Source organism: Malaclemys terrapin, chromosome 11, assembly GCF_027887155.1.
Source record: "Malaclemys terrapin pileata isolate rMalTer1 chromosome 11, rMalTer1.hap1, whole genome shotgun sequence".
Classification (NCBI taxonomy): Eukaryota; Metazoa; Chordata; order Testudines; family Emydidae; genus Malaclemys; species Malaclemys terrapin.
Genome location: NC_071515.1, coordinates 62,594,098 through 62,612,353, shown reverse-complemented (window position 1 = coordinate 62,612,353; position 18,256 = coordinate 62,594,098). Strand labels below are relative to the sequence as shown.

Below are 18,256 nucleotides of genomic sequence, written 5' to 3'. Positions count from 1 at the left end.
CCTGAGAATGTCACATGGGCTGTAGCTGTGTGCTGCTTGGGCCACAGGTGGCCCATGGGTTGAGAACCACTGGGTTTACAGCATCACACAGGAAGTTGGAAGACCTAGGTTTTAGAATTGGCTGTGCCATTAACTTGGTTTATGACCATAAGCAAATCACTTAACTGCTGTGTCTATTTCCTTATCTATTAAGTGGGGCTGTAGTATTTCAGTTGCCATATAGGAACTTACATTCATGCTTATAAAGCACTTGGATCTGTAAAGGTTTGTATATTGTTACCTTTTATTGCTTGGTACTCCTGTTTGGTTCTACAGTGCCAAGAGCACAGCTGGACTCTGTTGCTGCTTGTGTATTATGAACATAATTCTTTGCCTAATTCCAAACAGTTTATACCTCTTGAAGGGATTGCAACCTCAGGTTGCACTGGTATCAGCGGGGACATAATTTTGCCTGAAGAACCTTCATTACTGAGGATGATACAGAAGAAAGAGAGATCCATTTTGACTTCCAAGCTGAGTTTGCAGGATTGGCAATTAGAAGCAACTTCGGTTTACTTGTAAACTAAACAGATTTGAACTGAAATAATTGAGACAATAAATATTGGACAGCACACTGCCATTTCAGAGTGACTTCAGAACAGAACTACAAATTAAAGTAGAATCCTGGTACATGGCGTTGTGGAGCTGGTATAATTCCCATACCCCCGGGTGACACAGGGCCAAAATGGGTTAAGCAACTTGAAGGCTAATTGACCCTGATTCAACCTTTGGAGACATATTAGTAGTTAATGATTGTGTTCTTTGTGTGTTTACATATATATTGTTAGAGGGTAACAATGTAACCAAACAGTTACTGTCTATCACTGTATTCTATTAATTCAGAGATCAAAAGAAGATATTAACATTTAAATGAGCTGTAAATATACTGATATCACTGCCTTGATTTCTCTTTGAAGTATATAGTATATCACCTGCAAATGGTGGGAGATAGGCAATTACCTTATGTTAATCCATGTAGCTAATTACCGGTAATGCTTAGGAAATAGAAGGTTACTTCAAAAGCCTATTGTTCACCCAAGCACTGGTGCTGTCAAGTGGCTGCAAAAATCTCTATTAAAAACTCTTGGGACCTGATCCTTTCATCTCAGATCTGCTTAAGCTTTATCCGGGGGGGAAGTTTGAGTTGTAAGACTGAGATCTCCAGTCCCATCTGGACTGCCCTGATATTGAATATTTGGACATTGGACTATAAGCTGATGAACTGATTCTGAAAAGGACTCTTTGCAATTCTAAAGCTTACCATCTCTACTATTAAGCTGACCTGAGGACTCTGTTCATGTCTGTATGTATAATGATCTTTTAACCAATACTTTTTTCTTTTTTAATAAATTTTAGTTAATAAGAATTGGCTGTAAGCGTGTCTTTGGGTAAGATCTGAAGTATTCATTAACTTGGTGGGTAATGTGTCCAATCCTTTGGGATTGGTAGAACTTTTTATATGATGAACAAGATTTTCAATAATCTTCATCATATTTGATTTGCCTGTCTGGGAGGGAGCCCAGGGCTGGGTTGCTTTTAAGGGAACTGTGTTTTCAGCTTCTGGGTAACCAGTACGGTATTATAGAGTCTGTTTTGTTGCGAGCTTGATAGATCTAAGTATCAGAATAACCACCAGCTTTGCAGATTGCCTGCCCCATTCTTTGCCCTAATTGAGCAATCTCAGTGTGGCCCCCCTGAGACCTCAGTCACACCCCATCATTGCTACAGCCATGTGAGCCAGGTGGCATTTACAAACAGAGAAACAGAGGTCTGGATATGTTAAGTAACTTGCTGAAGGCCACAAGATCTGGGTTCTGTTGCAGGCTCTCATTCATATTCCCCTTTAACCTCTAGACCGTACTTCAGACCCTTTTATTTCCCAGTGCAGTTTTTCTAAATCTCTAAAGGCGATCCCTATACATCAGTTGTGGAGTGCAATGGTTAGCAAGATGGACACACATGTTCTTAGCTTGTGTTGCAGTCAACTATATGAAAGGCTGCTGAGAGAGCCTAAAATTTTGGTGTGGAAAAATGAAGGAAACATAGCCGGGGTGACCTTCAAGTGACTTTCTGTCTGGAGTTCAGGGCAGTATAAATGACTGAAGCGAGAACGCTGTCTGCTTGATCAGAACAGGAGGACTGTGTAGAATGTGAGTGAAACCCATAGCACTTCTCCCTCATCTAAATGAAACAGAATTGGCTTTAATCATAGAATACTACAGCTAAAAAGAAATACTTTGAGGCTTGCAGGTGCCTTCCCAACTCTCATATGGGTATTAGGCTATTTGTCTCATGCCGCTCACAACCTCATCTCTAATCCAAGAAGAAAAAATATGCAATGCATTTTAAATAATCTTTTATACGTTTTGTAGTTTCCAGAGTGCGGGGGAGGGGAGCAGAATTTTTTGTGGTCTGTTTTGGAAAATATCTGAACATGGAATATGCAGTTATGAGTTTTAGTGGATCCTGAGTTGAACATGAGTCAGCAATTTGGTGCAGCTTCAAAAAAGGCTAATATCATTCTGCAGTGTATTAACTGGAGGGTCTGGCTGGAGAATCTTGCCTACATGCTCGGGGTTCTACTGATCGTCATATTTGGGGTCGGGAAGGAATTTTCCTCCAGGGTAGATTGGCAGAGGCCCTGGAGGTTTTTCGCCTTCCTCCGCAGCATGGGGCAGGGGTCGCTAGCTGGAGGATTCTCTGCTACTTGAAGTCTCTAAACCACAGGATTTGGGGACTTCAACAGCAGAATCAGGGGAAAGGGGTTGGGACGGCTTTGTGGCCTGCATCATGCGGGAGGTCAGACTAGATGATCATAATGGTCCCTTCTGACCTTAAAGTCTATGAGTCTATGAGGGTCATATGTTTAATCACAGGAGGTAATCCTCCCACTCTACTTAGCACCAGTGAGGCCTCAGCTGAAATATTGTATCCAGTTTTGAGCACCACACTTTAAGAAAGATGTGAACAAATTAGAGAGAATCCAGAGAAAAGCAATAAAAATGATGATAGGTTTAGAAAACCTGACCTATGAGGAAAGGTTAAAAAAAACCTGGGCATGTTTATTATTGAGAAAAGAAGACTGAGAGGGGACCTGATAATGATCTTCAGATATGTTAAGGGCTCTTATAAAGAGGACAATGATCAATTGTTCTCCATGTCCATGGAAGGAAGGACAAGAAGTAATGGGCTTAATCTGCAGCAAGGAAGATTTAGGTTAGGTATTAGGAAAAACTTTCCAACTCTAAGGGGTAGCTAACCTCTGGAATAGGCTTCCAAGGGAGAATGTGAAATCACCATCATTGGAGGTTTTTAAGAACAGGTTTGGCAAACATCTGTCAGGGATGGTCTAGTTTTACTTCGTCCTGCCTTATCACGGGAGGCTGGATTTGACTTTGTGGGGCTCTTTCCAGCCCTACATTTCTATGAATCTTTGAGGAAATGACTCCAGGAAAATCACAATGTAATATATTCAACCACAACTCGCATAAAAATACTTTTATAATTACAGCCAATTATGAACACCCAGTGCCTTTTGACAGATGGGTATTCTTCATAAATGGTTATTGTCCATGTAATTTTTTTTGGAAGATTTGGGGTTATTACATATTTAGTTTCCTTTTTAGTATAATTCAAAAAACTGAGCTACTAATATTCTCACTGAACACTATCCCTACCTTAAATAGTAGGTAAAGGATTTTTTACCCCCTCTATGGATTCTCTGTGGGTACTGGTTGGAATTAAAGTCAGAAGAATTTTTTTAGTAAAGATCAGCCTTCCAAGCTAGTACATCCATGGTTATTAGAGATTGCTGCTGATCATGAGTTTGCCGTTCCCCTCCTTTTACATTGTTCTTACATGTATTTATAGCATACTTTCATTGTACTTACCAGTTTTGAAGCCAGTAGATGTAGGGAGAAAAATCTCCTTTTAACTCCCTACAAATGCAGACATCATCCTTGCTTATCATCCATTTTTCCCTCCAAATTTACAGCACAGTTATTGCCTAACTTATCAATTGAAATTTATGCCAGTACTATCAGAAAGCAGCTCAAATCCTGTCTTCCTATGGCAACTGTGGCTTGTCTTGAGGGAGGCAGCCATTTTAATTGTCACAATTCTCCAGACAGGCCTACTTGCTTTCATTGAATATATATGGAGAGAAACAGACTAGCAAAAGAAGTAAACAAAAGCCATACATATGGCTGTGCATCTATAAATCATCTTGCAGACATCAAATTTTAAATGAATAGTTGGAGATGTTTTATTAAAAATTAAATTTTATTAAGCTAGTCTTCCTTAAAAAATATTATTTTTTTTAATTTAGCATTAGCATGGCTCAGCTATCAAATGTTCTGCTTATTTCTCCCTTTTCTTTACACAGAACTGCGTACCAGTACAGTGAATTAATGCAGTCCTGTAATATTAAGTAAGACTACCAGCTAACAGGATTTAACTTGCACAAGCACCACATCCCAACTATCTCTTCCTCTGCACTCACTTCCTCCACCCCACTCTTTCTCAACTTTAAATGAATTCTTTTATCTTTCAGTTCTGCCCTCTTTCTTTTTAAGAGCTTTACTTCTCCTCTCTGACCAGTTCTTATGCTGTCAGCCCCCTTTAGCTTCTCTTCACCTTCAATTCTCTTAATCCTTCTTTCTAGCACCTGCTCTTTTATCTGTCTACCCTTGTGTCCAGGCCAAGATCCCACTGGCGTCCAACCCATCTCTTCTCTTGCTCCATTTCTACCCTCTTCTCATCTCTGCTGCTATGACTCTGAAGTCTACTCTTTAACTTTTTGCCCCTAAGCTTTCAATTTTTATCCCCCCGCATTGCTGTTTGCCTCCTGTCATCCTTTTGTTCCATCTATTTGTCTCCCTCCCCTTTACATGAGCCGTTTCTGCTCTGATTTCCCTCTCTTCTCCAATTTTAACCAAGTCCTGCTGCTGAACGAACTTCAATTTAATGTCCTGCCTCCCTTCTTCCCCTTGTCTCTCAAATCCTAGAGCATGCTCTAATTGCCTTGACTTCCCCTCCTCCAGCTCTCTTTTTGATCCCATCGAATCTGGCTTACACTCACTCTCTCCTGCCTTTACAAACAGTCCTTACCTAAGGTCACTACTGACCTTCTCTCAGCTAAATTAAAAAGACACTTCTGATCTCATTCTTTGACAGGGCTGATGTATCTCCTCCTCAGTTTTCTCTCTAAACTTGATTTCCCTGACATTATGCACCCTTGGTTCTCCTACTTTTACTCCTGAGGGCATTCTGCACCACCAAATTAAAAATTCTGTGCCAAAAAGTTTAAAAAAAATCTGCAAATTTTGTTTGTCAAATAAATGTAGAGGCTCCAGCATGGCATTGGGGAGCACAGGAAACTGGCTGCACAGAGGTGAGAGATCACTGTGCAGTTCCATTCTCTTCCCTCCCCACTTCCCACTGGGACACAGACTCAGCGATGAGGCTGCACAAAACCCTGACACAGCTCAAGGACTGAGCCTGCCCCAGAAACACGCCAGGGACCTGCCTCTCAGTGCCAGGTGCACCAGGTGTGGGCAGGCAGGCTCAGCAAGGCAGGATCCCAGTGAGGGGGGATCCAAGTGTGGGTTGAGAGGGTTCTATGTAGGCAATCTGGGTGCAGGTGGCTCAGTGGGGGATCCGGGTGTGGAGGGGATCTAGAATAGGGGCTTGTTGGAGGGTTCTGTGTGCAATGGTAATGGGACTCTGCAGGGGGATCCAGGTGCAGCTGGTTGGGGCTCGGTAGGGTGGGGATCCAAGTGCGTGTGGCTTGTTGGGGCGGTCCAGGTGCAGGGGGAGTGGGGCTTGTCGGGGCGGAGAGTTCTGGGAGCAGGAGGATAAGGCTTGGTGGGAGGGTGTGGATATAATGGGGTCTGGATGAATGGGGGTTGGGCGGATGCGGGAGCAGCTTCCCATACAGGGATCCCTCCCCATGCAGCTGAGGAGTGATAGGAGCAGGAAGTGCAGGGGGTAGAGGGGAGTTTGCAGAGCTTCCTACCGCCAGGGGAGAAATCTGGGGGTTGGTATGACATGGCCCTGGATGCTGTACAAGGAAAGAGGAAGTTCTGACCTCTCCAGCTCAGCCAGGACTAGCAGCTGAGCCTGGCACAGGGTAGGAGCCTCCAGCCGGGTCTTCCCCAGTCCTGCTCCCTGCCCCACAGTGATTTACCTCTCTGCTGGCTGCCCTGGGCACCCGAAACATACTGCTGGGGAGGGTCGCATGACCCTCTTGTGGCTTCCCGTTGCGCACCATCAGAAAGTCATTTTTCTGCGGAGAAGCAAAGAAATCTGCAGGGGACATAAATTCTGCATGTGCAGTGGCGCAGACTTCCCCCAGGAGTATACTTTGCTGACCCACCCTCTCAGCATCTCTTTTAAATGGCCTCTCATTTTCCCTTCTCTCATCTCTTGATTTCCTTAGGTGCTCTGTCATCTGACCTTAACTCTTGTATCTTGATAATTTCCGTGTCATTTGATTTCCTCATATGACTTTAGCTAGCACTTCTACACCAGTGATTCCCAAGTCTGTTTCTTCTTTATATTATAAGATCAGTGTGGATGTGAATTTGTGTGGATGATATTATTAACTTACAGGACCTTATACATTTTTTAATCTGACTGTGCACTCGGGCTACTATACTAACACATGGAAACAGATTAAAACGTGACTACCAAATTCAGTCCACATGACAGAAATCTAAAATAGACTGGGGGAGCTGGTTGCCCTACCTCCTCATCCACCATGTTATTCCCATGTGTGAACAATTTTTTTTTTTTTTGCTGAACTTGGACGTTAAGTGATAATGGTTATCCAGGTGTATGCTTCAGCATAGCTACTGGTTTCTCCACATTACATAGCAATGGATGCTGGGACACCTTTATAAATAGTCCACTCATCTCTGGTAATAATTCCTAACCCTGTCAGTATCTTAGAAGAATTTTACTACTCCTACATTGTAGTAAATTACCTTGCTGTAGTTTTACTAAAGTGTTTTGGACTAGTATTTTTTCTTTATGGCAGGGTTGGGAATACAACTATAGTTAACCTTCTTTTAACTTGCATAGAAATTAAAAAAAACCTTTTCATGATAAAATCAACAAGGAATGGTTTGAAGAAGGCAGTGTTTGAAGGGCGCACAGATTGAAGATAACCTACATGATGACTCATTTAAAAAAAGTATTTTTTGTGAAATGCGCCAGGCCAGTAGCTCTGGAGACGGAAATCTCTGTTTCCTAGAATAGAAAATGCACAGGCATTGGCACGTTTCCCTGGATTGCCCTTCTAATGTCCCTTAATTCTTTTAGCTCAGACTCTTGCCCGTTCAGTCATTGGCACCTCAACTGAGACTGCAAACAGTTGTGGCATTGTGATGGGGACACCTGCTTACCTGGAACTGTATTGAGGTTACTAGCTCATTTAACACAGACTTCTGAATCTCCTTCTCATCATCATAGTAATGACTTCAGTCACTTACAGCTTGGGTTGAATTTGAACTGACAATATAAAGATGAAAAACTCTTCATCCCATTATCAATACCCTGACCAACCCCAAGACCCTGTCCCCTCTGGGGACATATGTGGTGTTTATTAATTTCATAAAGTAAACACGGTTATAGATCAAAACAGTATGGCAGAAACCCATTTATCCGATCTAATTGGGACTGGGGCTAGATCGGATAATCAAAATCCACATAAACCAGAAAATGGGAACGTGTAATGCTGTAGCGCCATCTAGTGGCCCCAGGAGAGATCACCCTTTTCTGGGCCTGTGTATGCTAGTTATCCAGTTAAAACGGAGAGCCGGATTATGGAGGGTCGGATAAACGGCGGTCTGCTGTACGTCTCTCCCTCACAAATCACTGTGGAGAAACTAGAGTTTTCATGCACCAAAGTGCATCATTTGTGCTCTTGTTTTGTATTCCTAGCTTCTCTTCTGTTTTGAAAATTAAAGTGGTTCTTTCTTAAAACAGCATATATTCTAGTTAGAACAACTTTAGAGTGTGGCATAATCTTGCTGTAGGGTTATAATTAACATAAGGCAGCTATCGGGCTTCCAGCTACCTTTGATCCAGCATAGGATAAATAAATGTCCAGGTGTTAGGACTTCTGAAAGATGAAAGGGGTACATTCAGGGCATGTGCCAAGACCTACAACAGCGGTTCTTGTTTTCTTAAATTGCACTGATAAAAGTTTATAAAAGTTTATAAAAACTTTCACATGTTCTCATGTTTAATAAGGGAAACTAAACCTGGGACCACAAACTATTCTCCATATGTTTTACAATCTGAACTACAAGGGCCACCAGGCAAACAAGGGCTCTGATTAATTGTTCTCTAACATAATTGGCCTGTAATTGTGCACATATGTTGTTTAGTGGTTCAGTGGTGAATGAGATTAATATTGTGTGAAGGTGACCTGAATAATTTAAAATCATGAAAATTTGTCATAATCTAGGCTGCCAAATTGAAATTAAAGCAAGTTTCAGTTGATGCCTTTACCAGCTTCAAGCAGAGTGAAAGGAGACTTCAGTTTTCTTTGTGTCATGCTTCCATTTATTATTACAGAAGCATTTATACTTCTGAAATTTTAATTTACCCAGTTTAAGACTTCAACCCTTCAGGCTATATCTTCCTGTTGACAGTGCCTTAGGGAAAGATGGTTGTCATTCCATTCCTTTGATGTGAAAGGCTTTATCATGAGGCTTTTAAAAGTAGGTGAAAATAGTTGGCATAAAGTAATAACAGTTCTGTGCGCAATGATCAACAAAAGTGTCTTTCTCAAATGGCAAGTTTATTGTAGCTGTCGAATACAATGACTGAAAGCTAATAGAACTTCCCATTTTGGGTATGAGGAGAAATCATTTGCTGCTTTTTAATGCGACATTTAAAGCTGTAAGCCTAGTGTGCACTATGAGCAACAGAAAAGGAGGGACTGAGCCACTCTGATCAAAACCTGTTCGGAGAACTGAACAAGTCAATTTTGTATTCACACCCAGCACTCTGGAATCTGCTTTTACTTCACTTTATTTTGGAGAGAACCAGAACACAAGACAAAAAACCTGGTGGCATCCAGTTAAATTATTTTGGATGAAATATGTTTGTAGATAACAAGATGCTGTAAGGAACCACCAAGAAGTGAATGAAAGCACATTGAAAATAAAAGTGATAATGAATTGACTTTCAGATTGCAGATCCTGAGTTATTTATCAATCTGTACTTTCTAATGCACTTGCAGCAGATTAGTTAATAATACGTTAAGATTGGTGCACTAATTTTCATAAAGTTTCCTTTATGCAGTGTGTTTGAATTTGCAAAGATCCATGGTTATTTGTGACATTGATGTAAAAAATAAAAAAGTGATTGTAGATTATTTATTTATTTTTTTAATTATATGACACTTTCCAGGACACTTGTCCCAAGGAGCATGCAGTTTAACCCAGACAAATAAAATGAGAAGGATAAAGTTAAAATGCACAGAGACATGGACACATCTGTGAGATCTGTATTTTGTCTATACAGATGTATATGTATGTATTTTTTGGTGCTTTATAGTAAAATGAGAAAACAGGGTCTGACCCAAGCAGATCACAAGCTAAATAACGGTTTACAGTATAAAGTAGCTTAAGAAGGTTTGTGGGGTTTGGTTTGGTTTGTGGTTTTTTGGGCGGGAGGAGAAAGGAGTATGTTTTATGGAAGGAACAAATTGAGGGTGCATCTGTACAGAAAACAGAAGGGAGACTTTGTCATTTGTTCCAGTTACTCAAAAGTTTTACTTGACTTTAGGGAAGGGGTTTGGTTTGGTTTGCTATAATTTTTTTTGGACAATAGTTTGGTTTTTTTAAAAGCTTGCTTAATTTTTGTTTGTTTCACATCTCTTCTCATGAGTAACTCTTCAAACTATAGCGCCTGTTACAAATCAACCCTTTCCAATATGGACTATAGGGGCTCACTTTGCAAACAGAAACACTGTGTGTAGGCTACACCATACAGTCCTTCACAATGATACAGGTAGGCCAGCTAATATTTCTAATAACTCATTTGAGTTTAAGTATCCATTACTTTTTTAAAACTAGATTATCTGAGGAATGAATCCTATTTTGGATGCTACATTATTTATGTATAGGCTTAGGTCCTGATTCAGGAAACCACTCAAGCATGTATTTAAGTGCTGTCTTGAATGCAGATACTTTCCTGAATTTGGGGATCTTAGTTATTGGTGGATACTTACTCAGTTTGGACCTCTAGAGATGTTTAGAACATAACAGATTTGGAGGAAGGAGGTTTCCCTTCCCTTTATGCCTCAGGAACTCCCGTGTTTTATTTTCCTTCTGGAGCAAGGGATCTACAAGTAAATATACCTGGGCATCCCTGGGTTCCTTCTTGATTACAGATGAGCCCTAGCAATGAAGTTCTTTGCTGGGCTATTTCAAAGTTTATAGAGGCGTTTCAGGCTTGTGGTTCTGGCCTAGGCTTATCTCTACAGTTGACCAAATATCTGAGATGGCAAAGGCTGGATTAAATTAACCTCTGTTTACCAAGTTGGTACTGTAAGTCAAGTAGGGATTTGCATGTGTTGTTTACCATACAAAGTACTGTACATAGCTGAAGGGAATTATATTTGCTCCCTGGACAGTGACCATTTTAGAGAGAGAAGGGTTGGCCTGGGCACTTTCAGGAAGACTGTAGCCTGTAATGATTGTCCCCAGTTTCTCTGCCATTGGACAATATTCTAAGGAGTGGAGACCATGGTATCTGATTCTGGGAAATCTGTGTTCCCATAGTTACAAACAATTGAAGATACAGGGTAACATTTGGAATAATAACAAAAAAATAAGGTTCAGTGTTGCACCTAAAATCAGGCCTATTTCTGAAGATGATGATACTGTCATCGCCCATTTTCTTGCATAGGCACAGTTTTGTTGCAAATGTAGATTAGTGTGTTAAGAAAGCATAGCAGGTAATGTGGAATGTGAGGATTAGTCTTGCTTTGACCAAATTCTTGCTAAGAATTGTCCCTTTCATCAAGTGAATTACATTAATTTGAGAGAGAGAATGGGGCTTCCCCAAAATATATGCCAGAACTGAGAAGTCCATGATTACAATAGGAAGAGACAGTTTTTTTGTCAAATAACGGTACCTCTAAGTTTTTTTTGCAGTAGCCTTGTACCTTACTGGTTAGAAAGCTGGAAAAATAACTAGGGCTAGTTGCTTCTGATACTAGCACTCTTGAAAATAAATGGAAATTCATCCTTAGTTCACGTGATGGGAATTGTTTTTGGATACAAGGTTCACTATTCCTTGCTGTCTCAGAGTAGCACAAACAAGAACAGACAATCAAATTAATTATTCTATCTTGGTCTCATAAATACTTTTCCAGCAAGATAAATGTTTAGCATTATGATTTACAGCATTTTCTGCACCATGTTTTTGCAAATATTAACAGGATTTCCTTGATGAGTAATCTGGCTGCTCTTGTTTGATGGAAACCGTTAGCAATGACTCTGCATGGCCTTCACTAGAAGACCTGCTCTGAATAATCTCTGTGGTAAAGCTGAAGAGAGTTACAACTCATTTTATGAGAAAGTGATGCCAGCTGTGCTGTCAAGCACCAGTGGAAGAGGACATGTTTTTGTTTGAATTATTTTTCCTGCCTAAGAGCTTTGGAGTATTCGAACTGGTTCCACTGGGATTACTCCAAACTGGTTAAAGAGTCTGATCAGAAATCTAAACTGAACAAGGAACCTATTTGTTCTTCCCAGATTAGTCCTATTCTGGTGTCTAGGTTTCGAGGATACCTATCTGCACGTTCTGATGTGCACTTCTCTCCAGTGAAATTCTAAACTTTGCCATATATGTTGTACATATGAATTATTGCTACACCTTCCTGTGCACTGCTCAAATATTTTAGGCCAGAAAATATTTTGATTTGGGGGTTGTGTGCTGTGAAATGGTTGTCATTGGAGGCTCATAATGAAGGAAAATATAATACATCTCAGTTGATCTCTCTCGCCACCTGTTGCTATATGCTATAGTCTGACGTGGAATAGGAGGAACTAGCAGAATAACTGTTTGCAGGTATGACAAATTTACCTTTATCTCTATGCACTGAGAAATATATGTTGGCAACATGCTTTTTACTTCTGCGGTTCATTCCAGAAGGCTAAATGATGAAAACTGAAGAACAATGACTAGAGATCCTCAAAGTTTTCATCGTTAGTAGCATTCTTGCTTACCAGGAGCCTAATCATTGTTATTGCTTGCCCCGCTCCTGCACTCCAGCCAGGGAGCAGGGTCGGTGGCCGCTCCCCTCTGGCTCCTAGAAACAGCAGCATGGCCCCCCTCTGGCGCTCCAGTCAGGGGCCGTGCCACGCGGCTCCCGGAAGCAGTGGTATAGCCCCCACTCCGGTTCCTATGCATAGGGACAGCCAGGGACCTCCGCTCTGCACGCTGCCCCAAGCTCCGCCCCTGCAGCACCCATTAGCCGGTAACCACAGCCAATGGGAGCTGCAGGGGCAGTGCCTGCAGACGGGGCAGCGTACAGAGCCGCCTGGCCGTGCCTCTGAGTAGGAGCTGGAGAAGGGACATGCCGCTGCTTCAGGGAGCCACTTGAAGTAAGTGCTACCTGGAGCCTGGACCCCTGAGCCTCTCCCCACACCCCAACCCCGTGCCCCAGGCCTGATCCCGCTCCTGCCCTCCGAATCCCTCGATTCCAGCCCAGGGCACCCTCCTGAACCCCAAGCCCCACCCCCAAGCCCACACCCCCAGCCGGAGCCTGCACCCCTTCCCACACCCCAACTCACCCCACCCCCTGCACCCACTCCCCAGCCCAGAGCCCTCTCCCACACCCTGAACGCCTCATTTCTGGCCCCACCCCGGAGCCCACACCCCCAATCAGAGCCTGCACCCCAACCCCACTTTTGTGAGCATTCATGGCCTATTCCCAGATGTGGCCCTCGGGCCAAAAACTTTGAACACCCCTGCATTAGAAAATGTATTATTTTCAGAAAGAACATTTTCCTTTTCTATGCTTAAATAAAGGTTTCAAAACCATTTAAAAAGCAAATTCAGTAGGTTTTAGGTATTTATCACATTCATTTTACTGTCACATTATGGGGGGAACTACTCATTTGTTAAAATATAAAAATGCACTAACACTACATTATAACAAAATACTTCCATATTTTTGTTCCAGTAAATTAAGCATCAAAATGAGGTGCATTTCATTCTGGTTGTTTTCTTTGATTTAGGACATTAGTATTGCATGGTTTATTGAAGAAAGGAATTAAATTACTTAACCTTAAAGTATTCATATTTTTTGCTTGCAAAACGTCAGAATTGAAGTGCATTGTCTTAGCAGCATGCAGAAGCTTATATTGTCTCTTTGTTAGAAAAAATATTTCACTGCTATAATATCAAACATTGGAGGGAGGGAGAAATCCACTTAATGTAACTATAAAAATCATCTTAAAAACAACAACTTGTGTATGATTATGTATTTTCCTACCTAAATCTTAGATCTTGTACTGAATTCTCTGTATAATCAATACATTTGGTTAAATTTCTCAAATTTAAGAAGAATCATTTTCTAACGTTTTCCTACAGTTCAGAAAAATAAAAGTTGTACGGTATGTTGTGGGCGTTTATTTTCCTGACCATATTTCAAAATAATTATATGAAGAAACAGACCTTAGATCTGGGAAGATTTAATTGACACAGGCAAAAAAGAATACTTCCTCCAGGGCAGAATGGAGTTAATTACCAACTCAGTTGGCAGAATATGAATGGAATAATTAAACAAATTAGAGAGACTAGGTGGGTAAGGTAATGTAAAAGCTTAAATTAAAAAAAAATTACCTCACCCACCTTGTCTGTTTCATATCCTGGGACTGATACAGCTACAACTACACTGCATAAACAAATTGGACACATTCGGTGATTTTGAAGCCTGTTAATAAATATAGACATTCTGGCAGCATCAAGGAATGGTTTATATTTTATACAGTATCTTTCCTATTGCTTCTTTGCCCTTTAGAAGAATTTTTATTTTTATTCCATCTCCTACCTTTTTAATTCTGTTTTGTGGGGAAATTCCTTTTGTAGAATTGCTTCTGTAGAAGACAACTCACAGTGAAAAAGTGTACATCTGTTGCGCAATAGGAGGAATTGGAGAATTGGCTTGAGATGACGGTGTGAATAAGAGTCTTATATATACCCCATTGTATTTTCATAATGTAAAAGTTCACTAAAGAGAGAGATTTCAATGGGAATTAGGCACTTTTGAAATTCCCACTACGTCTCTATTTGCATCTTTAGGTACCTAAATACCTTTGATAATCTGGCCCCCGTCCTCAGTTCTTCTATTGCTATATCTCTGAAATGGGATAATGCATATGGTTCTTTAGGAGCATCTAGGAGGAGCTGTGAAGACTGGATAACTTTTGTGTGTGTTTTTATTTTAAGAAGAAATGAGCTGTGTAAGAGCTAGGTAACTATTTATTTCTCTGAAATCAGTAAAATTTTGAGAAAAAAGAAGAACAGGAGTACTTGTGGCACCTTAGAGACTAACAAATTTATTAGAGCATAAGCTTTCGTGGACTACAGCCCACTTCTTCGGATGCATATAGAATGGAACATATATTGAGGAGATATATATACACACATACAGAGAGCATAAACAGGTGGGAGTTGTCTTACTAACTCTGAGAGGCCAATTCTTTTTGCGGATACAGACTAACACGGCTGTTACTCTGAAACTTAAAATTTTGAGGAAATCCATCTATTTTTCTTTCTAGCTGTTTTTTCTTTGCCACTTACAATATATTCATATTATCATGGTTTTATTTATAGTGTACACTATGACTTTTGCTGATAAGATTCAAGGTGGCTTATTATTGTTTCTGTAGTAGGCAGATATGTTGTCATTAATACCTATGCTTTATAGTCTTATCTATTTTCACCTTTAAAACACTGAACCATAACTCCTGGGCTTTGTTTAGGCAGGCACAGTGGATTAAGATATGCCACTATCAGTAAACCTCAACTGCACTAAGAAAACAGGAATGGGTTTTACAATTTGTAGTTCTGCAACTTGAAAAGAAAAGGCTACATCAAAAGGATCTCTGTAATCCACCCCAAAAAAAAAAAAAAAAACAGTGTGAGCATTTTGACTAGTAAAGTTATTTTCTAAATGGTAGTATTCTCTTATTTCCAGGAAGCTTTTTTCATTTACCATGCAGGATATATCTGATCCTAAGTCCTATCTCATTTTTTAATTGTGTATATTCTACTTTATAAACACTAGGAATTTGGGGTTCTTATGTACTTGGTTTAATTTTGAAGTCTGCATTTTTCAGATAGTATAGTAATGTGTTCATGTTAACTAATGATGGCAGCAGGGACTGGAAATCCAAGCTCTTGGTTTCTGTTGCCTGCTTTTCCAATGATTTACTGCGTGACCTTGGGCAAGTCACTTAACATCTCTCTGCTCAGTTTGCTCCTAATAGAAGGATAATACTTCAAGTGCCTTCCTCAGAGGAGCATGATGAGATTTAACCGTTTGCAAAGCACTTACTTTTGGAAGGCACTATTTTAAAAAATAAAGATCCTTTACAAATGAAAAACACACTGTGAGAATAATATGTAAGTCACAGTGGTACAGCAGGGTGCTTCATGTTATATTTTGTTGCTAGTCTAACCTAGTTGGCTTATCCCTGTGGTATTTTAAAGTACATAATTCACCTGAAGCTATTATTTCCAGGCACTAAATATATTATTTGAGTTGCTAATAATACTACATATATAGCCTTAAGCTATAATTATAAATATCTAAAGAAATAAATGATACCATGGCATTTTATTATAGCCAACTCTGTGTTTTCTTTATCTCGTTGTTGGGAATAGTATCTCACATGTATTGAAGGTTTGGTTTGTTCTTTTATGGGTCATTTTTCTGTAGCGTGTAGGCTTTTTTTTTTTTCCTGTATGACCTAACTTCCAATGGGAGATAGGGTCCTGGAGCTTAGTTCTACAGGTATTTAGGGTGATATTGGATAGCAAATTAGACATGAGTTTTCATTCAGTGCGGCAGGAAAAAGCCAAAATAATTTGGGGCTATGCGCTCAGAGATGATGCATTATATCATTGCCTCAAAAGGAAATGTAGCCCATTTTGGAGGCCATTGGAATAGGACTTGAGATGAGACAAAGCGTCTACTGAAAGCTCTTCCAAAGTCACTTCAATTCTGTGCCTCTGTTTCTCTTCCAACCTTTTGTCTGTCTTGTCTCTTTAGATTGAAAGATGTTCCATTAGGGACTGTTTCCTACTGTGTGTTCATTGCCCATCACAATGGAACCCCACCCTCAATTAGGGTGCTGTTGTAACAAATAGAATACAGGTGTGGCATAATTGCTCCTAGCATGTCATGTTCAGTACTGGGCACCTCCTTACTAGAAGTGTATTGAGAAATTGAAGTTCAGAAAAGAACAACAAATGGATTCACCTGTGGGAAAAATGTAAAAGTCATTAAATATGTACTGCTTAATTCAAAGATAGCTAAAGAGGGACATACATTTACAATTATTTGAAGGGTGTGAACATCAAGGAGAGGAATTATTTAGGACAGAACAGAGAATGAGAGGGCAGTTTATAGGCATACTTTCATGACAGCTGAGCATGGGTTTGGGAATTGGGAAGGGACTGAGTGTTCTAATCCTGACTTGGCCACTGACGTCCTGTGTGGGCGCCATTAAGTCACTTTGCCTCTATTTCCTCAATTTCGACATCTGTGGAAGGCCAGGAGTGTTGAAGTTTATACAGTGTTTCATAATGGTCTTCCAAGGGAAGTGGTGAAAGCCTCATAGGTTGAAACAAAATGCTAGTAAATATACAAGAACCAGGGATGGAGATGAACTAATAGTGTAGGTCCCTTCCACCTCTAATTTCTGCGATCTTCTGAATTTCATGACTATATTCGCAATGGGCTGGTGCATTAATCCACACCAGCTGATGAGCACTTGAATCGTGACCGAGGCCTTGAATAGGGGAAGGTACCCTTTTTGAAGGTAGACAAGACAGTGACCTTGCATTGCTTTGGTTTGAACCTGGGTACCCATTAAAGATTTCAGACTGCAGAGCAAGGCTGAATCAATAAAAGGGAGGAGGCACCTCAGGAAAAAGCCTTTGACAATAGGCATGGAGACAGAACACCCTTTTAGCCCCAGAAGAGGCCCTTCCTGGTCACAGCTGAAGTGATGTGAATCAGACACCTTTAACGGTCAATGGAAAAAATAATTTTTAAAAAGTCCCAAAACACATTAAGTTAATACCGAATTGTGACCTTGTGGATAGAGCGCTAGCCTGGGTCTCAGAAGACCTGAATTCTATTCCCAGCTCTCCTATGAGTTTGCTGGTTGACCTTGGGCAAGTCATTTCACTTCTCTGTGCCTCATTTTCCCCATCTGTAAAATGGGGATAGAGATACTGCCCTCCCTTGTGAAATGTTTTAAGATCTAATAATGAAAAACACTATATAAGAGCTAAGCATTATTTGTTTACTATTCTTATTCTTACTATTATTAATCTTGAAAATTGACTTTTCAGAACTCTGTTTATGCATAACTTTATATGAGTTTTCTCAGCCAATATTAAGAATGTAAATTCTGTTTTGCTGTTTCATTTACTGTAATATGCTGTGTGAAACCTTTCTCTCAAGTGAGTTTATTCATTATACTCTCTGTCTTTCCCTGTCCCTAATCCTAATGAAATATTTTTGAGTTGTTGGGATTGTAGGAAGTAGTACTTAACTGTACTTAATTATGATTATTGTCTAGATAGCCTTTGAATTAACTATCTTGTGGCTTATACAGTATTTTCTGTGGCTTTAAGGTTTTGTAGAGACTAATCAGCAGCTGCCAGAGTTGGATAGCTCCTTCATCGCTGCCTTTTTCCATCCGCCAGACTACGAAAGCCTTTTTCATAAGTTGATGTGTGCAAGGACAATCTGGATCTTGGCTTTGGTTATCAGACAAGAAAGTTTGGTTCTCTCAATATTTTTGTTGACATAAATAATAATTAGCCAGTGCATTCTTCCTAAAATGTAGTGTGGGAACAACTGGCTGATCAGAGAAATTTAGCAATGGGGGAGGCTGTGAAAAAGCAAGTTGTCCACTTCCCTGCAAGTGTTACCAAACCACAGAGGAAG

At 40.3% G+C, this 18,256-nt stretch overlaps 1 protein-coding gene across 3 annotated transcripts in view; it reads left to right on the top strand.

Annotated features, from left to right (window-relative positions):
• The window catches only part of MGAT5 (alpha-1,6-mannosylglycoprotein 6-beta-N-acetylglucosaminyltransferase), a 245,542-nt gene that overhangs the window by 184,192 nt on the left and 43,094 nt on the right, over positions 1-18,256 (top strand). The gene's annotated exons all lie outside the window — the stretch shown is intronic.